Source organism: Charadrius vociferus, unplaced genomic scaffold, assembly GCF_000708025.1.
Source record: "Charadrius vociferus isolate BGI_N301 unplaced genomic scaffold, ASM70802v2 scaffold161, whole genome shotgun sequence".
Lineage (NCBI taxonomy): Eukaryota > Metazoa > Chordata > Aves > Charadriiformes > Charadriidae > Charadrius > Charadrius vociferus.
The window spans coordinates 5282433-5302379 of NW_009646928.1; the positions used below are offsets into that span (position 1 = coordinate 5282433).

At 38.2% G+C, this 19947-nt stretch overlaps 1 protein-coding gene across 1 annotated transcript in view; it reads right to left on the reverse strand.

The window, feature by feature from the left end:
* The window catches only part of SCN2A (sodium channel, voltage-gated, type II, alpha subunit), an 80034-nt gene extending 67703 nt beyond the window's left edge, over window positions 1-12331 (reverse strand). The window contains exon 1 of the mRNA XM_009894603.1: window positions 12080-12331. The gene's annotated coding sequence lies outside the window, so the exon portion shown is untranslated. The remainder of the gene's footprint in view (window positions 1-12079) is intronic.
* Between the last annotated feature and the right edge of the window lie 7616 nt (window positions 12332-19947).

Below are 19947 nucleotides of genomic sequence, written 5' to 3' on the forward strand. Positions count from 1 at the left end.
CGGAGACTCCCCGTGCTAACCGGCTCCAGGCAGATTATTTTTTTTCCAGCAGGAAAGGTTCCCCTGCCTGCTTCAGCGGGACCTCGTCAAACGGGAGAGGCGGGAAAGAGCATGCATTTAGCGTAGGGTGGGGTTACAGAGAGGTAGAAGGGGGGAGGGCCTCGCTCCGCCGGGATGAGGTGAATGCGCCTCTCAGGGGCAACAGCGGGGAGCAGCTGAGAGCCCGGGCCAGCCCCAGCCCGGGCACAGCGAGGTGCCTGCTGTCCCACGAGCTGGGCAGGGATGGTGCCAAATTCCAGGCGGTACCACCACGGCGGGAAGGAGCCGCGGGAATCATCATCCCTCCCTCTGTTAAGTTTGTTTACCGTCTGCATTGGGTACAGATAGTCAGCCATGCTGCTCGCTGTCTGCAGTCAGCCAATTCCCCTTCTTCATGAGGGGGTGTTTGGTTTGGTTTTGATGTGTTTTGGTTTTGTTTGGTTTTTTTTTTTTTTTTTTTTTTAAAATAGGAAATTGTGACTGTAATACCATAGAAACGGACGTGGGGAGTGGGGTGCTGGGACAGTTTTTACATCATCTCCGCTTTTCAAAGATGTTGTCCTTATTTCAAGCTGTTGTTATGTTTAAGAAAAAAATAACCTCTGCCACCACCTGCCACAACCCTGAGATGAGGTTTGGTATATGTGAGAGCGCATCAGGAGGTACACATCTAATTCGTAACTTTGCAAAATAAATAAAATCTGAATCTAAATGGACTATTCCCTAAATAGGCCTGCAATTGCAAAGATAGTTTATTAGTGACAAACACAAGTGCCTCTTGGGGAACTTATTTTTAAAACCAAAACACAATAGACGTGGAAAACGTGAGGACCCTCCCACATGAGGGAAACAAACATCTCCGTGGATAACATATGAGAATTTTCCCCTGGGAACTGTGCTGCCGCCGACAGGCTCCTTGCAGCTGCACCGCACCAGCTGCCGAGGGGATCCTGCAGGAGTTAATGCAGCTTGAAAGAAGCATTAACTCCCTGGATATCCATTAGCCTCCAAGGGCAGGATGCTACAGGCAGTGTTTCCTCATCAGCGCTACTCATGCCCCTACCTGCATGTCCTACTATGTGGCTGGAAACATACCAAGGTCTCCGAAGCAGACAGAAACAGCAAAAAGCACAACTGAAAACACAACTCCTTCCCCATGCCTTGTCTCCACCAGGTTCCCTTTGCCACTGGAATGGAAGAACTGGCTCTATTTCAGGGAAGTGCCACTTCAAATAAGCCAGAAGCAAAGTGGTTTCAGTGATTCTGGAAATTAAGTCATAGATGAGGTCCTGTATTTACTTTTAAATATTCTTTTAGTCTTATGATGGTTTATGGGTTAGCAGTTGTTACTGTATCCTTAGGGATAGAGTGCAGATGGGTCCAAGCCAGCTACTAGTTACGGGTTGTCATGTTTCATGATAATTACAGATGGGGCTGGCGGTACTGTTTATTACTGAGATGCCTGACCCTGTCCTGTTCCCCCCCCCCCCCCCAATCCCCCTTGCCTGATTATGCCAGACTTCAAGCATTGGGGCTAAAATTTTCCATTTTTGCCTCAAACTGATTTTTAGAGGAAAGCTTCAACTCAATGCAACTATTTCCAAGAAAAAGCTACATATATATATATATTTCTCATTAAAATTTTATAGCTGCCAATTTTCAAAGCATGAATATAAAGTCTTGCAGAACAGCATTCTGAATTTTGGACTTTTCTGTTGGAATAATATCTATAATACTTGCCCGACTTGAAAAATTTTGAAAAACTAGTTTGCATATATTTTCAAGAACACCCCAAAGGTTTAAAGGTGTGAATTCCAGAGATATGACTTTTTCTGTTAATGTTTCAGCGTCCAGCTGAGGGGATTTTCCTGCAACTGAAGTCTCTGTCTCTGTGGACCATGCTGACCTAAGAGTGGGGATGCTTTCATCTTTGTGTTCTTAATGTTCGTATACCTTGGTTACTAAAAAAATGCAGAAGGAAATACAGAAGCAAAAGGGGGGAGGTATTAAGAAAGGGAGACATATCTGGGATTGAAGACTGGCAGCAGAAAAAACCTCCAGGGAAATGATACGTGGAAGAACTGTCTGCCTGGATAAAGAGATTGTCTCAAAATTAGCTGTAGTAGTGCTGGAGGCTGGTTGGAGAGACAAGAAAAGCTCAAAGACTTGTAGGTTATTATGACCAAGAAAATCATCTAGGTTGATCAGTTTAACCTCACAAGAGACCATGCTGGGAAAAAGTGAAGGAAAAAGGAAGGGAGGTAAGGAGGAGCCAGTATAATGGGGCAAGCCGAGGTAAGACAAAGCAAAACGGCTTGGACTGAATAAACAAAAGAGAGAATAAAAAACTGAGATGACTCAAATTAATTGAAGGATGGACAATAAGTGAGTTTATAGAGAACTATAAAGATGACAAGTTCAGAGATCTGTGAAGTATGTGTAAACATACATGCAGTAACTCCTAATCGTTCATATGGGTATCAATAGGGTCTCCCTGAAATTGTGTACAAACACTCCAATAAAAAACACCTATTACTGTAGGAAGAAGGACTCAAATGACAGCATATGCTAGAACTGAGATCTACCTTACTTTTGGTTCATTTGTCAGTACATAATATAATGCAACATTCACTGTCTTCTGTAGTATACGATACAGACAAGCTTTTAAAAGCAGAGAGATTTGTTTTGGAGGAGACTTCCCTGATTCCTTGGTGCTGCATGTGGATTAGGAGAAGTGACTAGTGGCAAGGGGAAAAAGGACAATAAGTACATGAGCAAAAAGTACTGTCCTTTGTGTAAGGTCTGTATGCTGTCTTGGGAACTGGATGTTACCTCTGCCTGTGTCACGGGTAGGATTCACCTTCCCACCGTCAGATGTCTGTATCTGTAGGAACCCGCATCTGAGCCAATCTGGACTCCTTTCATATTCACTGGAGAAAAATGGGTCCTTTAAAAGGCAATTCTTCTGACCTATTTTAGATATCTACCTTAAGATGAGGCAAGTTGTGCCCTAGAAGTGCCTGTTTCTCTCCACTGACTATAAAGGGAGAGAGAGGAGATGAATCCTACTTAGTACTCCAATATGATGGCAGGCAATTCACGCATATAGCTCTTTTCACAGGTGGCTACAAATAGTATGTCTGATTTCCAGAATGTAAAGACAACATTTATTCAGTATCCCATAACTGGCTGTTTGACTCTGCCACTTACTAAGATACTTTTAATGTGATTTTTTAGATGTGAACTATTTAGTAGAACCTGGTACTTGCACACCTCTTTACTAAATATCAGCCACTTATTTTGCACCTATAAACATTATTCCCACTTTACATTTTGAGAAACAGAACCATGTGCGGTTTTGGAAACAGAATGACATCTGAAAATACATGTGGTTTGCATACCAATACACATTAATAAAGGCAAGGTGAGAACTGAATAGTCCTTTTGTAGTACTTAGCATATATACTTATTACTGTAATTTTAATAGTTATGATTTATTACAGTTCTGCCAACTGTCCAGAACTTCACACTACAGGCATCTCTACAGTTGAGTATGTCTTTTAAATGAAGATGTCACCAGTGTGAGGCACACAAGGCTGGATGTATATTCAAAATTTGGCAACCAAAAAGGAAAAATTAAACCAATCAGCATGAAATTAGATCCCATGATGAATACTACAGTTGGTGACTTGTGCAGAACACAGCCGAGTGGTTATGTAGGATTTCCCAGACCATCATACAGGAATCATTAGAAAACTTAAGCTACAGCTTCATCCCTCCCTGCCCCTATGCAAAGCAAGACAACAAACATCACCACTACTCCCTGGTGACCTGACCAGCATGTTTGTTTCTCTGGGTAATGAAAAGCTCAGTCAGATATACAACATTAGGAAGCATTAAACAACTCTGTATTAAATTTAGAAGATTTTTTTTTTATCTGAAAGGAAACTGAGTAGTTAATTGGCCCACAATTAAATAGAAATACCATTAAAAAAAACCCCAACAAACCAACCCTGAAACAGCTTGCCAGGCCCAGTTTCTGCTTGCCTTTTATAGTGCCCTGATAACCTAGCTGTCATATCAAGACATTAATTGAGAATATTCTGAACACTATAACAACATCTTTATGGATCAAGTTATCCTGAGGGACAAAGTGCATATGGCAGACATATGCAGTTAAGTAAGAGCAGAAAGGTAATATCACTATTCCATCAAGAAACTTGAAAGGCCTGAGGGAGCAACACAGATTCATAAATGTAGGATCAGAGATCATTATGAGTGTTTATTCTGACATTCTGCAACGTATGGCTTGTAACAGTCCCCTGATTTAACATAAGCCTCAGCCGGAACATACCTTTTTAGAATGCCAAATTCATGAGAAACCCTTAGTAAGTTTACCTGATGGCAAAGTCTTGTTGTAATAAAATGCGTACCTTATTTCATACTTAGACATCAGTTTCCTGGGTAGTGAAGTTAAGAAAACTTCTATGCCACTTCTCCTTTTAAGTATGGGAATGTGCCAGAAATGGAAAGCTGAACAGTTACACCATATATCTGCCCAAAACTAATCTATTTTGGCTCCTGAATTTTTTCGTAAGAGGAGAAAAACACATGAAACAAACCACAAAGAACCAACAGCTGTAAAGTTCAGTCACAGTCTTTGAAAAAGCAGATTTTAAAAAAGCAGATTTAATTTCAAGGTAACTTTAAAAAAAAAAAAAAGGGGGGGGGGAAGAGGAAGCTTGTTCATTGTACTATAATTTTATAGCTATGGGGAAAAGAAGGATTATTCAGGATAATCTGCAAAAGTCTAGGCTAAAATATAACTGCAGCACATTATAGCTGGGTGATTTGGAACTGAGATCTTTTCAGTGGAGTTTGACAACTTACTCCAGTTTGGAATCACCTTTGAGTATATGCCATTTGCGTTTGTTGGTACATGTGAATAAAGCAAGGGAGCAGATGTTGAAAACCTCCTCAGGAGAGTTTTCCTTTCCCACTATGTTTGAGCCAGCAAAACGGGTTCTGATTAGAGGGAATACAAGAGCTCCCTGAAGAGTTCTCGCAAGCATTCCTTGTGCACAGTGTCACCTGCAACCTGGAGCTGTACCACTGCGAGGAGATCTTCCCGCTGGGGCCATGCACACCACACTGCTCACCTCCGTACGGGAACACGGATACACATTTCAATATTTGCTTTAAAATGGATTCTGCTTTTTTCTCGTATGAACTGAATTTATGTACCCTCCTAAAATTTCTCTTCCCCCACCCCACCATATTTGATTGCTTTTCCCCCATCAATCTCTCTTCTCTAGATTGCCAAGGACTATTTCTTTTCCTTATCACAGTTTCAGAGCTGTTCGCCCATCTTCATAATATTTATACCAGCTCACCCAATTTCTGCATCATATCCATCATTTTTCTCACTAAGGACAGATTATTTTGAGAATGTGTGAATCCTTAAACTAATTTGGGAGTGAGGTCAATACTGAGAAAAGCAATATAATCCCTTTCCCAGCACTGGAGAATGCTTCTGGGTTCCCAGCCTCTGCCGCTCCAGAGAGCAAGATATCAGCATGAGTAATAGCACCCAAGTGTCCTATATAATATTAAAAGGTCATCATCTTCATACCCCGAGGCTTACATTCAAATTTAATAATTATTTTTTTTCTGAAGGATACTGGTGGAATAGAGTAACAGATTTTTCTCTGTGCAAAGACTAACCTGCCTTCAGCTTGGCTTAAAGGGCCAAAGCTTTGCTTCAGATCAAAGATCATGTAATTCATAAAAACTACAGCTGGAAAAAGCACAAGTATCTTTTTACAGTCAAAAATCTTGTAAAAGGCTGTGAAGCACTTTAAATGTTAACTCCAACTGAAAATATTGTTTAAAAAATAATTTGAAACAGTAACTCTTGAAAATGTTCTGTGACTGTTGCATATGTTTAGCCAACAAAACTACAAAAGCAACTGTTTGCAAGATGTAAAATGTTATTCTATTGAAAATTGACTCTCATAAATGTGGCCCAGTAACACTTATAGTCTATTGCTTCCTAATCAAGTTGATTTCCTTATTTACTTTAAGATTTGCATCTTACCATTGGTACTGACAGTAAAATTGGGTGCTTTCCATTTTGTCTATTAGTATTTTCCAGAAGCCAAATTAAAATAAAACATTAGCTCATCCTGCATCCCAGTGTTTTCAAAGTATATTCTCATTGCTTCAGTAGGAGAATTATCGTGGTACCTAGGAGACTGTCTACTCTCAGCACTTTTGTGGTACTTCCCATTCTACAAAATGGAAATCTGCCCCTGCGCTGCAAAATCTACCCTGTGCAAATGCATTTGCCATCAGGATGTTTGTGCAGCCATCAATGAAGTCTCAATCTGGAAATAATCATGCAGTGTTTGCCCCGTGTCTGCTTTCAGGTTAACACAACTACAGACGGAAAATTTTTTCATTCTGCCTGGTATCAGTACTTATCTTTTAGTTTCCATGGTTTCATTATTGACTCTCAGTAAAAAGAAAACATATGAAGCTCACACACTCTACAGATACACCTGTTATGCTCTTGTGATGTGACCTTGTACGCCACAGTCCCAGGTAGAATAACCTCTCCAGAGACTTCCAGCAGAAAAAACTGATCTAACAAAGCTTGCCTTGTGGCCCAAGAGGTAGGATTTTCCACTGGTTTGCATTTGGTACAAATATTTACTAATAAACAAAATACAATGAGTATATTTAGAGATAAGCTGTCGAATTTCAAATATCCTGGGCAGACTTCTTGTTTCATAGTAGTCATGGTTGTATAGAAATTTGCCCTACAAGCACACAATCTGTTTAGATACTCGGGTGCTACTACAACATTCTTTTTGTTGGCACCTGTTTATGGAACTCATTTTTAAACAGAAAATTCAGACCACAGTGTACAAGGAAAGGACACTTTTTCTGACCTTGCTCTATCTGTATGCAGTTTATGATGCATTAAACTGGCCACTATTCTTCTTGAGATCAGACTGTCAAAGTTTTCTGTGTGCATCTGACTCCATTTTGTATACGTATGTGGAATCTGGCTCCTAATACATCTGTGATCCTACCAAGACAAATGGGTGAGCCTAGAACACGGTGTATTGCTTCAGAGAACTTGAGTCAGACTCCTAATTTCAGAGTGAGTCATTTACATTCATCATCAAACAAAACTACACTGGGGTCAAAATCTGCTGAGGATTTTGCAGTTACACTGAGGAGGGTGAGACATGGCAAGTATGGTATAGAAAAAAATAACATATAAATAACACCCATTCAAACAGGAAGACTCTTTCTGCCCCACTCTGAAAGCCTGCGGGTAATAATTTAACTGAAGCAAAATTCGCACTGCTGTCAGAGCAATGACAGCAGTAGATGTGGAAATATTGTAGCTTTAATTTAGTTAGCTCAGTCCCAGTGACCAGAAAGCTATGGAGTGATAGGCTAGCAGGCCAAATGAGTAACCAAAATAATCAGGTGGGTTTGTACAGTTCCATAAAGCACATACACTGCCTTTGAAACCAAAGAACTAAGCTGAGAGCTGGCTAAGCCTACTGCAGTCATGCTTTTTTACTGCAGGGTTGAATGGTACCCTTTTTTTTTTGGCTGGAGTGGGTCATTTGACATCTTCTAAATGGACTCAAAAGCTGTACGTTACAAGTCTATTTAACACCACCCAAGCAGCACCATATGGCATAAAAGTCAGGCATCTCCTGTCATATGACACATCCGTGTTAGACCACTGGAAGACCACTTGCTGTAGGTTCAAAACCTGGACATTCATCAGCCTAAAATGCACGTCTGCTAATGTTACATGTTATCAGTTTGTCTAAATACTGCATGGAGCAATCATTATCTTATTGAACATGATCCTCTTTCTTGAAGGGGGAAGTCTACATTTTCACCACATTATAGGAGGTACCTGTGAGGATCTCTGAAAAGAAGATGAGTGAGAACTGGCTAGCATTAGCAGGTTAAAAGAATTCATCAGGCCCAAATCAGATTCTGGCTACATTTAAGAGAAGCTGCGCTAAGCATCAAGAAGCAACTGCTTAATTACACAAAACCTAAGAAAACTTGATATAGAAACAATCGCAGAACTTCAGATAAAGACCTAAAAGACAAGTTATTGCCAATCCTTTAATATTTTAAACTTTTTTCTATATCGTATGAACAGAGCTGACAGAGTTTTGTTTGCTTAATAGTTTCCATCATGAGAATCTCTTTCCAATGCCTTCAGCTTTGCCAGACCTTAATTGTTGAAACTGAATTTGTTTACACTGTTGGCCTCATCCCGATTTCTTTCTTTAATAACACTATAAATGGCGAGATACTTCTTTCAATGAAGTTAAAAAGAAAAAGAACTTAGCAATGCCGATCCATGTGTCCTCATGATACTACTTATTTCTTTCAGCTTGAATACTTATAAAAACCAAATCTTCACCATTTAATAGAAAAAGTACATTTGTAGTCTGCTTATTGGGAAAAATTTGAAAGTGTTATTTCACTAATCTACAAGTTAAAAAACCAAAAGGAGAGAACAATGAATCTATGTTGTTGTTTTTTTTAATAGGAAGATTAAAAACTATTTTTATGATTATTTAGTGAGTATGTTGGTAATATTGCAGCATTAAAATAGATTTCCAGCTTTTTTTTTTTAAAAAAAAAAAAAAAAAACTTTTGCTGCGATTTCTTTACTCTGAATTTGGTCAAGTAGGTTGCTCAGGCAATATAAGAGTTTGCACTTTGTTGCTCCTGTTTAAATTTATTGAAAAGTGGCCAGTCAGCACTTCTCTAAAATAATTTTGAAATATGCTCAGAAAAAGCTTCTCAGCAGCTTGCAATAAATACTTACAGAGCTGCCACGTGTGGACTGTGTTTCTGTCTACCATTAGCAGCCCCTTCAGTGCCATTGATAACGATAGCTGCTGAGGCATCGAATGCTGAAACTAGGAGTAGAAAAAAAGCCATTCTGCTGGTCCCAAAACAGTAAAAGGCAGAAAGAGGAAGCAATCTGACTTGAATTGGTGGTAAGGGTAGAAAAAGGAACAATAGTAGGTTTAGGAGCAGAAATAAGAGAGGCAAAGTTGCAAGCTGGGAAAAAACAGAAATTTGAACTGAATAACACGAATATAGTTACTCAATGTTTCTTTAAATCGTCCTCTTTCAGTATTTTGGTCCCAAACTTTCCTTACTGCATATCTTCCCAAACATGCAGTGATTACAAAATTATTAATTTCCTCCTTGGCTTTTTTTATAATTCTTATCCTTATGTTATTCAGTGATTCACAAGATCATTTACCTCCCCTCATTAACACCTCTTTGAAATCAGGTACATTATTTGTCTTTCAAAGATGATAAGAGACGAACAGGAGGTGCAGGTCACCATTGGCAGAAATGTCATTTAACCAAGCATTTCTCAGACTGGTAGGTGTCGGTGAGAGGAGAGGAGGGACAAGAAATGGATTCTTTCGAGTGGCTTCAGGAAGCCTCTAGAAAGGAGGCCTCCAGGCTCCCTGACGCCTGCTCAGCAATCAGGGGCTGAAGGCAAACAGAGGAACAGGGGGGCTTTGATGGACGAGAGGCTGCCCCCCCCACGGGAGTACAGGACCAGGGTCTACTACTGCGAAGGATCCACATTGTCCTCTGGAGAAGTTGGTGAGAGAGTGTACGTGCCCTTAAAATCATGGAAGCAACAGAGTAAAAAGCTTGTTTGCGATTTTCGTGCTCCAGCCGAGAGTTGTATGCATAAAGAGGGATTACAGTTGCATTCATTGGTACCTAGTGCGATTCAAGCAGATAGGCTGTATTAGATTGCAGCATCCTCTTTGTCCGCTTGCAGGGACAGTTTAGGGGCTACTCGGGGGTAGAGCGGGGCTGCAGGTAGCAACCCAGCAAATCTGTTCATCAAGGTGGAAGAAATCGAGCAAGTAGCACTGGCAGCATAACTGCTGCTGGGCTATTGCTCTGGCTGCAGAGTGGGTCTGCAGGTTTCTGCTGCAGAGACCTGATGCTTACATGTGTACAGAGTACACTTCAATTAGAGTAATTCAGATGAGCAAAAATAACAAGAAGGCTTAAATATCCCCTAAAATTAAGTTTCACAAAAGGGAGGGAGGAACAGCTTTCTCTTAGGGTCAGCTTTCTCTTGAACTCCTCCAGAAACATCCGACTTCTGCCATTGCTACTGAAAAGTAACTGTATCATGCTTTGATATGATATGGCCATTTATGCGTTTGTATTTCCCAAAGACTAATGTTCACAATTAATGTACTCAAAATCTGTAAGAACTCAGCTTCAATATTTTCCTTCAAGGCTTGTAACAATTCAGTGGGTTTTCTTTTTATTTTTTAAAGGTAAGAGTAAATCTATAGCTTGTCTTTGAAGCTATATGCTAGTTTGGCCTACTAACTGCATTTTATCAGCTCTGCAAAATCTCTGTGATGAAAAAAAAAAAGTTATTCTCTCCCTGAACATTTGTGCAGTTTAAAAATCAAGAGAACAGAGCCAGGTACTTATCCACTTGCTTTATATTAAGAACGAGAGTCATCCTATTGGCGTGCCTGTTTGTTGTTGAGTTGGGGCCTATAGACCTAGGAGAGCATCATTTATTTAATGCATTTTTCACTGGAGGAAACTGCGGGTCATTTGGACATGATTATTCATCTTTTCTCCAGATCTGTTCAAGAATGGATGATCCTTTACCACTTAGCGAAGATATCTTCAGACACTACAATGGCTGAGCCATACCCATACATACATATTGTAAACATTGATCAGAAAAATACAACTAAGCAGGCAACATGCATAGATGGCAAGAATGCGTGTGAACCTTCTTAATGTTTCACATATACCTAAGGAATTATCTAAAGCCAAGACATCATCTAGCATTCAAATCCCAACAGGCAATTTTCTGTTGCTTCACCAATCACTGCTAAAAAAAAAAAGTTTACCTTTACACAGGTGTGTGAAAATTTTGATTCAGTGCTTTCTGACTTACTACCTTATAATAGAAAGCAATATGCATTTAAATTAATCATCACACATTCTTTTTTCTCACATCCCAAACTTTCCCTGATCTGTGACTGTGTAAGTCAATACATTTCTATGGTGTTTTTCCTGACTAAATAAATGATTGTTGTAATTAAAGGAAGGTAAGAAAAAACCCAGAAGATTTGAAAGAAGAGTCAGGGGTTGCTGCATGAGCTTCCCACCTCCTGAGTCATTCTGCTGTCTCTCCCAGTGTGTATCATGCATCTAAAAAAATACTGAAAAGAATATTTTTCTTTCTCATGCAATATGGAATGAAGGTTTTGCAATAAAAATTCATTCTTTTGTATATGTAAAACCATTCACAGAACACATATGTGTTTCATATGATATTTGCAGCAGTGCAAAACCATGTTTAGTCACAGACAAGTCCTCCATTCTGTCTTCCATCAGGGAGAGGCTGTTTTGGGAGATCAGGGAGGGGTGAATCCTGTAAATCTCCTATACCTTACAGAGAAAAGATAATGAATTTAGGAAGTAAAGAAAGCCTCTGACTGAAGATGGTGTATAGAAGCAACAGCACATTTCTGCATTAAAACTGGGCAACCTCAGAGGTATTCATATGCTTTAAAATACACTCCAATTTGTATTCTGGATACAGCACCTATATAACCTCCAGTAGAAAAAGAAAACACTTGTGGATGACCACCTCAAAACAACAGCAACAAATTGCCACAATTAGGATGAAACATATAAACTCAAAAAGTAATTCTAATTATAAACATACAATCTTGAAAGCCCATAGGACCAGAGAACGCAAAAGAACGACATTTTTTACTATTGTGCTAAGACCTAATTAAATACTATGAAAAATCCATACCGTAGCAAAGATGGCTATTATTTCCTCCCCTCTTGCTCTATTAATATTAATTGAAAACTAGGTGTGGCACCACAAGAGAAGAACCTTGGTACAATACAAGTGGAATTTGTTGCCTAAGCATTTTAATTAAATATGTTGCCTTACCTGATTAAAAGAGAATTACAAATCATGGCATAAGAAATATCCATACACTTGTAGATGATGAGGCTCCTTCTACTGCAGGTTCAGGTTCCTGGGCAAAGAAGCTTGTAAACTCTTAATTTCACTGAAATGAAAAAGGAAAGAAATGAAGAAAGGACCTCCCCATCAAAGCAACAAAGGAACCTCTGCAGTATTCTGTAGTCTCTTCGCCTGCTTCCTGTTCTGAGATTCACTCTTTGAATCCCAGCATCGATCAGAAAATTGGTTGTGGGGAGGAAAAAAAAAACGAGGGGGGGGGAGTTGAGGGGGGGGAAGAGAGGAGGGGGAGGAAACAAGGAGGTAGCATATTACGTGCTGGCTCCACCTACTGGCAAGGAAATGAGCTCAGCTGGGTTCTTAACACCCTATCAAAACAACCGTATCTTAGTTTTAAATCGCATATTAGCCCTTCGTTATACAGCTTTTAAAAAAAAGTAAGTAGGTTAGGACTATTAAATGCTTACAAATTTTTAAAAATCGGTTTGAGATTTAAACTGCACTTGTATTTAGCCAGAACTGTTGCATTATTGCTCAATAAAGAGGTTTTTATGGTGATCTGTTTTACTTATTTTCATTCAAGTCTCTCTTCTGTATTTTATAACATCTTGTCCTGGTTTGAGGAAACTGCTCTTTGGTACTTTGGATACTGTTAGTTATAAAAGACTAATATGCAAGTTGACCGCCCCACACCAGCTGCCTCCAGCCGCAATCACCATGATGGCAACGTTGGATTTACTGTTACTAAAGAATGCCTTATACTGGAATGCTGTATAGCTGAGTGTGTCTACTTTTATCTCTCTGTTTCCTTAAAAGTTTCTGTCACTTACACCTGTTCTATTGCATCAAACAGCTACCAGATGCCTGCATGCCGGGCTGGCTCAACAATTCTCAGCTGTGGAGGAAAATTTCATTGCACCAAAACATGGGGTTTAGGGGAGGAAAAAGTGCAAGAGTTAACTAGAAATGGATCTAGATTAAAACCATAGAATTTTTAATTAGGATCCATGATCTAACTCATCACAAAAAATCACTAACGTCAACACAGCAAGTTACTGGAGAGACTCCCTTTCAGTAGCAACTCTTATTTGTATCAGCTTAAACCATTCCTCACAGTTATCACAAACCTTTGGACTGTCAGTTCCTCAGGAAAAAAGATCAATTTCTATGCTTATTCAATCCCTACAACGGGATCCTGAACCATGACAGAACTCCAAAGTACTAGAATAGTTCAAGTAATGTTAATAATGGGTGAAAATAACAATTGTGTGAGCATGGACTGAGTGTTTTAAAAATCCTATTGTCACAAGAAAGAAAGTACACTCTCCTCTGACCTAGTTTTAATGAAATTTTGCTCTAATATACTATTTTATATAAAAGCAGTATTTATACCTTGTAAAAGGATTTCACTGAAAAGTGTAGAGAATTTTTATCGACTTCTACAGCTCCGCTCAAATGGAGGGGCTGAGCGCTGTCCGTGGTGCTGAAGCGCATCTTGGCATTCCACGGAGACCTTGCACTGCAAAATGCCCGGAGTCCGAAGTGCATGGAACATTAAATACTTTTGAACATACTTTGACAACTTTGTATAAATATGGAAATGCACCGTGAATTAATATAGGCCTACTATAGGCCCAAATCGGCGAAGCTGATATCCTAAAGCCTAATTTAAGTCGCTTATTGAATGTACGTTTCACCAAACAATAATTTCATATGAATATGTAATGTTAAAATTTCGAGTATTAATTTAACCTACTTCATAAGCTAAACAAGAATTTCTGTGCTATTTAAAAAGCAAAGATCATTTGAATTAATAAAATCTGAATATAAAAACAATGAGATAAAAGTATGACAAGAGATTTGGAGCTTGTATGAATCTTTGTTACGTATAATGATACTAATATATAATTCTTAGCTGTAGAGTAACCATTTAGTTAAAGGAGTACTGGGAAGAAACTTACATTTCAGCTCCATTGTAAACACTATTTTCTCTCTGCAAAATCCAGAGGAACATTTATTCTTTTTTATTATTATTATGTAATCTTCATCCTTCTACAGTCTATCACTCTCTCACTTCTTTAGTCTGTAGGTATATCACAATTACATATCAATGGTAAAGCTCATTGGCAAAGCTAGCTTTGCTTTTCTATATCCTCTGTGAAGGGTACAATGAAAATAGGATATGATATCTCACGTATACAACAATAAAATGCCAGGATAAGTCAAAGACAATAAAAAATTAACTTCTGAAATACCCATGAATTTTCTAAGTTTACATTTTCTTGTAAAAAATGCATTTTCCAGTGGCACAAACTTGCCCGGTTACAAGGATGTGAGAAAATAAAGAGTTTTTCTACAAAAAATTCAGAAAAGCGCTGTGAGAATCAATGAATTCCAGTAAATCTCTCAGGGTGAATTCTAAATCTACTAAAGCTCTCCAACAACACCTACAAACATGGTTTATTAATGGTTTAATTAGTCATATAAATAGTAATTATATAGGAATTAAAACAAATATCCATAGAATAAATCTCATTTTCTGATATTTTTTTTTATTTGTGTCTTAAAACTAGAATAGCTAGAAGAATCTTTCTGCTTATTCAACCATACTGACAGAGTTCGTTTCTACCAGAAATTTCTCTTTGCCTCTCAGAGCATGGCTAACAGTCATCTGCATAAAAAATAACCATTCTATTAAATCATGCAAAAACATTTACCCAGAAGAGATGGAGCAAAAGGTCAAACTCCAGTTTCCACAGCACATAGGATATTAAGCCTAAGGAGCAACATCAGTAGCTATTCTGGCCAACAGACACTTATCTACGCCTGTCCTTTACATGCCTCAAAGAAACAGCTATTTCACATATTTATAACCCTTACTTTTCCTTTTTGTCATTTTTATCCATAAATCTCTCAAACTCTAAAAGTCTAGACCTGAACCTGTAAATTGCTAAGGCAAAAGACAGTCCCGCAAAGTGAACAGGCTCATGGTTCTTTGATGTGTCATCTTATTAAAAGACATAAATCAATCTCAATCAAAAGTTATCAGCCTTTGTTATTTAGTTCTGATGAAATCATGAAGTCTATCATTCTTGCCTTTAAAGTCTGAGAGTCACCTTTGAAAATTACTCATTGAAGTGAAACTGAACTTTAAGATCATTCTAAATATGACACATATTTTTTTCCCCTGTTCCAGAGTTACTTAAGCAAAAATTATCCCGGTGACTACTAAACATCATCAGTCTTTTATTTGTGTTACATTTCTTTCTTATCTAAAATCTTTGCATCCGAGATGTATTAGTGCAGGTTGGCACATTTTTACCTCCACCTAAGAAGAAAGATAGCTTTGGATTTTAAAAGATTTCTGAAGATTTTTCTATGTAATGAAAACTATTTGGTCTTGATAATTACTTTTGAAGAAGGGAATATTTAAAATCACATTCATAATAGTTTCAAAATGTAAAGCCAGTCATTTCTTGCCTGCCTGGGGCTAACGCTGAACTCACTTTTAATGACCAATGGTGAAGACAGATTTGAAAAGGAATGTGTACAACAGTTTTTGAAAGTACATATCACTTCCATCTTTGCTCTGTGAGACATTAATATGCCTATAGTCAGAACCATTAAGGCATTAACTTGTGCTTACCTCATGATGCAGTGCACCAAACAGTTTACATGCTCTGTATCTGCCATTCTTGGCCAAAAGCAGATCAAGGTAAAGTTATTTTTCTTTAACTTATTACAGCCAATTGTTTGAAATTTTGTGTCACCTCTCTCAGTGTAGTATATTTTCACGGTTTAATTCTAAAGCTACTATTTTCAGTGCAGATAACTGCTAGGCATGCTGTGGGATGCAGAGAAACTTTCTAATGCAAAATCAACTTGGCAAGCATATGTTATTAAACAGAGCAATTCTTCTAGGCATTCCAGCTTCTAAAGACTAGCAAATAAATAAATCATAACTTGAGGTTTGCTTAACAAAACCTCCCCTCTCTCCAAGTGATGATTACCTTTCATCTGACCAATTAAACCACATGACTCAGTAGCAATAAATGGAATGAAAACATATGAATGCAATCTCTCTATTTATAGGTGTCCTGGGAGAATGTTATTAGATTTTGTTACTAGCTCCGAGAGTACTCCTGCACTTGTTGCTGAGGTATCATTTAATTCATTTGTCAATCTCTTAAAATCTGTCTATCTGAAATTGTATTTGTTCACTCTGAAATTGCTTGCTTGCATTTCACCTTTGTTTATTTGCTTGTCATACATATATAGTAGACTCTTTTGAACACAGTCTGTGTCCTGTGAATATCTAGTGCTTAAAATAACAGCTTCCTAGGCCTGTCTGGCCTCTTCAGACATGACAAGGAATATTGAAATACTTCAGTCTTGTTCTCTACAGCACTGTTGGCTAACAAAATTAATTTATCCTATCGCCCCTTCTAAAGTCAGGAATTATTATTCCCATTCCATAGATGGGGAACTGATATACAAACATACATTATGTTCTGGAAGTTACACAAGAAGCTTGCGAGCCTTCGATACTGAATCCTTATTATCTGAGTCAGCACCTGCTCCCTGTTCTAACTCTTATCACTCACATAAATACCTAGTGTTTTTCAGAATCCTCCTAAGCTGTTGGCCTGTATATCTGTAAGTTCTTAAGGTATATTATATATTATGCAAAACCAGTATTTCCTTATGAATTAGTTGCCTTCTATGGCACTCCTGTGTTATGCCAAAATAGATATAAAATAAAATGTCTTACCATGCAAGATTAAGAAGATTGGAAGGAGTATTGCTCCTAGCACCCAGCAATTCCTAAACTACTACTGTAGTGGAGGCAGATGCAGTTCCTGCTACGTGGTAGAGGATAGAAACATCTAGCACATACATGGTGGGAAAGCTACATCTTTCCAGATAGCCTATGGAACTTTTCACCAACTCTCTCACTAAGTAATTAACAATGCCAAGTGACGGTGGCTGTGAAGCTCCTGCAACCAAGTAGTGTGCCAGCTAGACCCGCCTCTAGCTTGAGAATCACTGGCATAAGAAAAAAATCTTTTTATTGACCAGTTATTTTACTATTGTCTGCTGTGAATTATCTTGAACTTAGAAGCTTGTGGTACTGGCCACAATTAGACTACTGGACTAAACAGATATCAGTCTCACATAATGATCTTATTTGTTCAAGATGTAAAAACCAAGATCCGTACTCTTTATATACATTATATATACATAATGTATATATAATGTTAACATTTTAAGACATCTCTAAGCTGTGATTGCTGTGTACATTTTGTTCAGCTCAATAATTTTATAATTGTGATTGTAGTTCATCTGAATGACAGGAAAGTTGCAACTAGAGGTGAATATTTTGGAAGCACTTAGGGTGATATGGAAGGTGCTCAGGGTGCTTTATGCTTTGAGAGTTATTTTTAATTCATTTTTACTGAAACGATGGAATTACTGGGACTGTATTGACTGAGGCCATTTGGGTATGGCCAGTGCGTGATCACTGCAGCCCAGGCTGCCTCCATCTTGATGTCACCAATTAGCTCGCTTGTGTTGGTGACCAACAGGTCCAGTATTGCATCCCCTCTGGTAGGGCTGTCTATCACCTGGCTTAAGAAGTTATCCTCCATGCATTACAGGCTGCCTACAGCTCGCTGTGCTACTTTTCCAGCAGCTGTTGGGGTTGTTGAAGTCCCCCAGCAGGATGAGAGCCTGAGAGCATGATGTCTCCTGCAGCTGGAATAAGAAGGCTTTGTCAATAGGCTCCCCTTGATCTGGTGGTCTGTAGTATGCTCTATTGCCTGTTTAAATATTTTGGCAGTCAAAGGCTTAAGTTACTATGAAGTCCTTATACTTTTAAGTGATCCTATAAAAACAGAGTATGATGTTATTATTGATGGTACAGCAAGGATGTGGAGTTAAGGCGTATTCTCAGGCTCCTCCCAGGAAGTTCTGCAGTTCTGTTCTACAGCATTTGACTGCTTGCCACTTTTTGTGTTTTCTTTACCAGTTTTGAAATTCCACATGTTCAACCTACAATTTTTTGAATAAAAAGAAACTGTCGAAACTCCTTTGTAAGCCTACCACTGATCTTTCTTGAATGTTAGACCAGATTCTTCCACCGCAGTTGAGTGTATTGCCTTCCCGAAATTCTGCTTACCCTAAGTGGCAGTCAAATAAAAAAAGATTCTCAAGTAAAAGTGCAGATTATTCGCTGAAAAGCCTCTATGTGAGGTCCATGGCTTGTAAATATGCATTAGTAACTCTGGTACAAAATTTATTAAAAACAGGGGTTTTTTTGATTCTGCGCTCTAGAGAAAAAAAAGGAGAAAAAAAGAAAGAAAGCAAAGGTGGAAAAATATGTTTATACACTTATATCAGCCAGTCTTGAATTTGAATTAAAGTCAAATCCGTCACACTTAGCTAAATACTGCAATTTAGGTCACTTTCAAAGGCTAATACAGGTAAGTGGTTGAAGGAATAGATATGAAAACATGTTGGTGCCTTTAAGTACGTGTTAATTTGACAAATTATGAGTAGTTTAACGTATAGCATTCACAAAAGTGCCCGAGAATTACTAAAGAGAATTATTGTCCAAAAATAATGGTATTAATGAAACAAAATATTTGATGCTTTTAGTCATATGGTTTAGCTTTAGGTGGCCCTACGAGGACCAGGGAATTGGACTCGATGATCCTTATGGGTCCCTTCCAACTTGAGATATTCTGTGATTCTCTGTTAAAACAAGCTGATGATTGCATTGCTGGGAAGCTACATGTGAGCTACGTACAGGGCTTGCCCTTATGTGAGACCTCATACAGGGGCTGTGTTCATTCATGTTTGACACTTCAAAATTGTTTTTCTCTTTGCAACTAAGATACTTCAACATTTCTGTTTCAGCTGTTTAGTTAAAAGTGACTGAATAGCTTTGCATTTATTCCCTCATTACTGAGAGCATAACTGCACCTGGGGCAGGATTCCCAGACAAACAGATTATTTAGAAATGTCAGGGCTTTTCAAGTTATATTTTTAAATGTAATTTCTGAAATGAACTTTCGGTGATGATTCATTAAAAGTTGTACTAATAATTTAAATGGAAACAAGTGCCAGGCTGGCATCGTTATAAATTACATTTGTCAAAGCAGTCTATTTGTTGTTATCTTTTAAACGACCACTTCTAATTTTCAGATCTGGCAGTTGACTCTTCAGTGGGATCTAGTGATGCAGAGGCAAGGAAGGAGAGAGATTTTGTATAAATAGTATGTATACATTTGATATACATAGTATGTATCACATGTATATGTTTTATAGAGCTTTTTGGTGAAATAACATATTTTAAATGAAATTTTCATGTTTAAAAGTTTGGGGGTGGGGTGTTGTTCCATATAGATGGTTTGATGTATTTATAGCATAAATGTATATTTATGCATATTGCATAGTTATTTGTTTCTGCCCTGTTGCTCCACTGATTGGTAGATTTAAAAAGTGCTAAGAAAATCTTAAGAACATGATTCAAACTCTGTTTCAGTAAATCAAAGACTCTGACTGGTTTTGACGAATTTGAATCACTATGTAGGCAGTCCTGTACATTGATTAAAGAAGAATATGAGCCATATGTGAGCCATATTCATAAATGGATATTTACCATGACTTTGTGTGGCACGATCATTTCTACAAACAACACTTTTCTTTTCTGGATTTTCTTTTTTAGTGTGAGGGTTGATAATTGAACTGTTTATTTCAGTGATACAACATTTCTGTAATATCAGACCGACACCTATGAGAAGGCTGTCTTGGTGTAAATGAATACATTATGT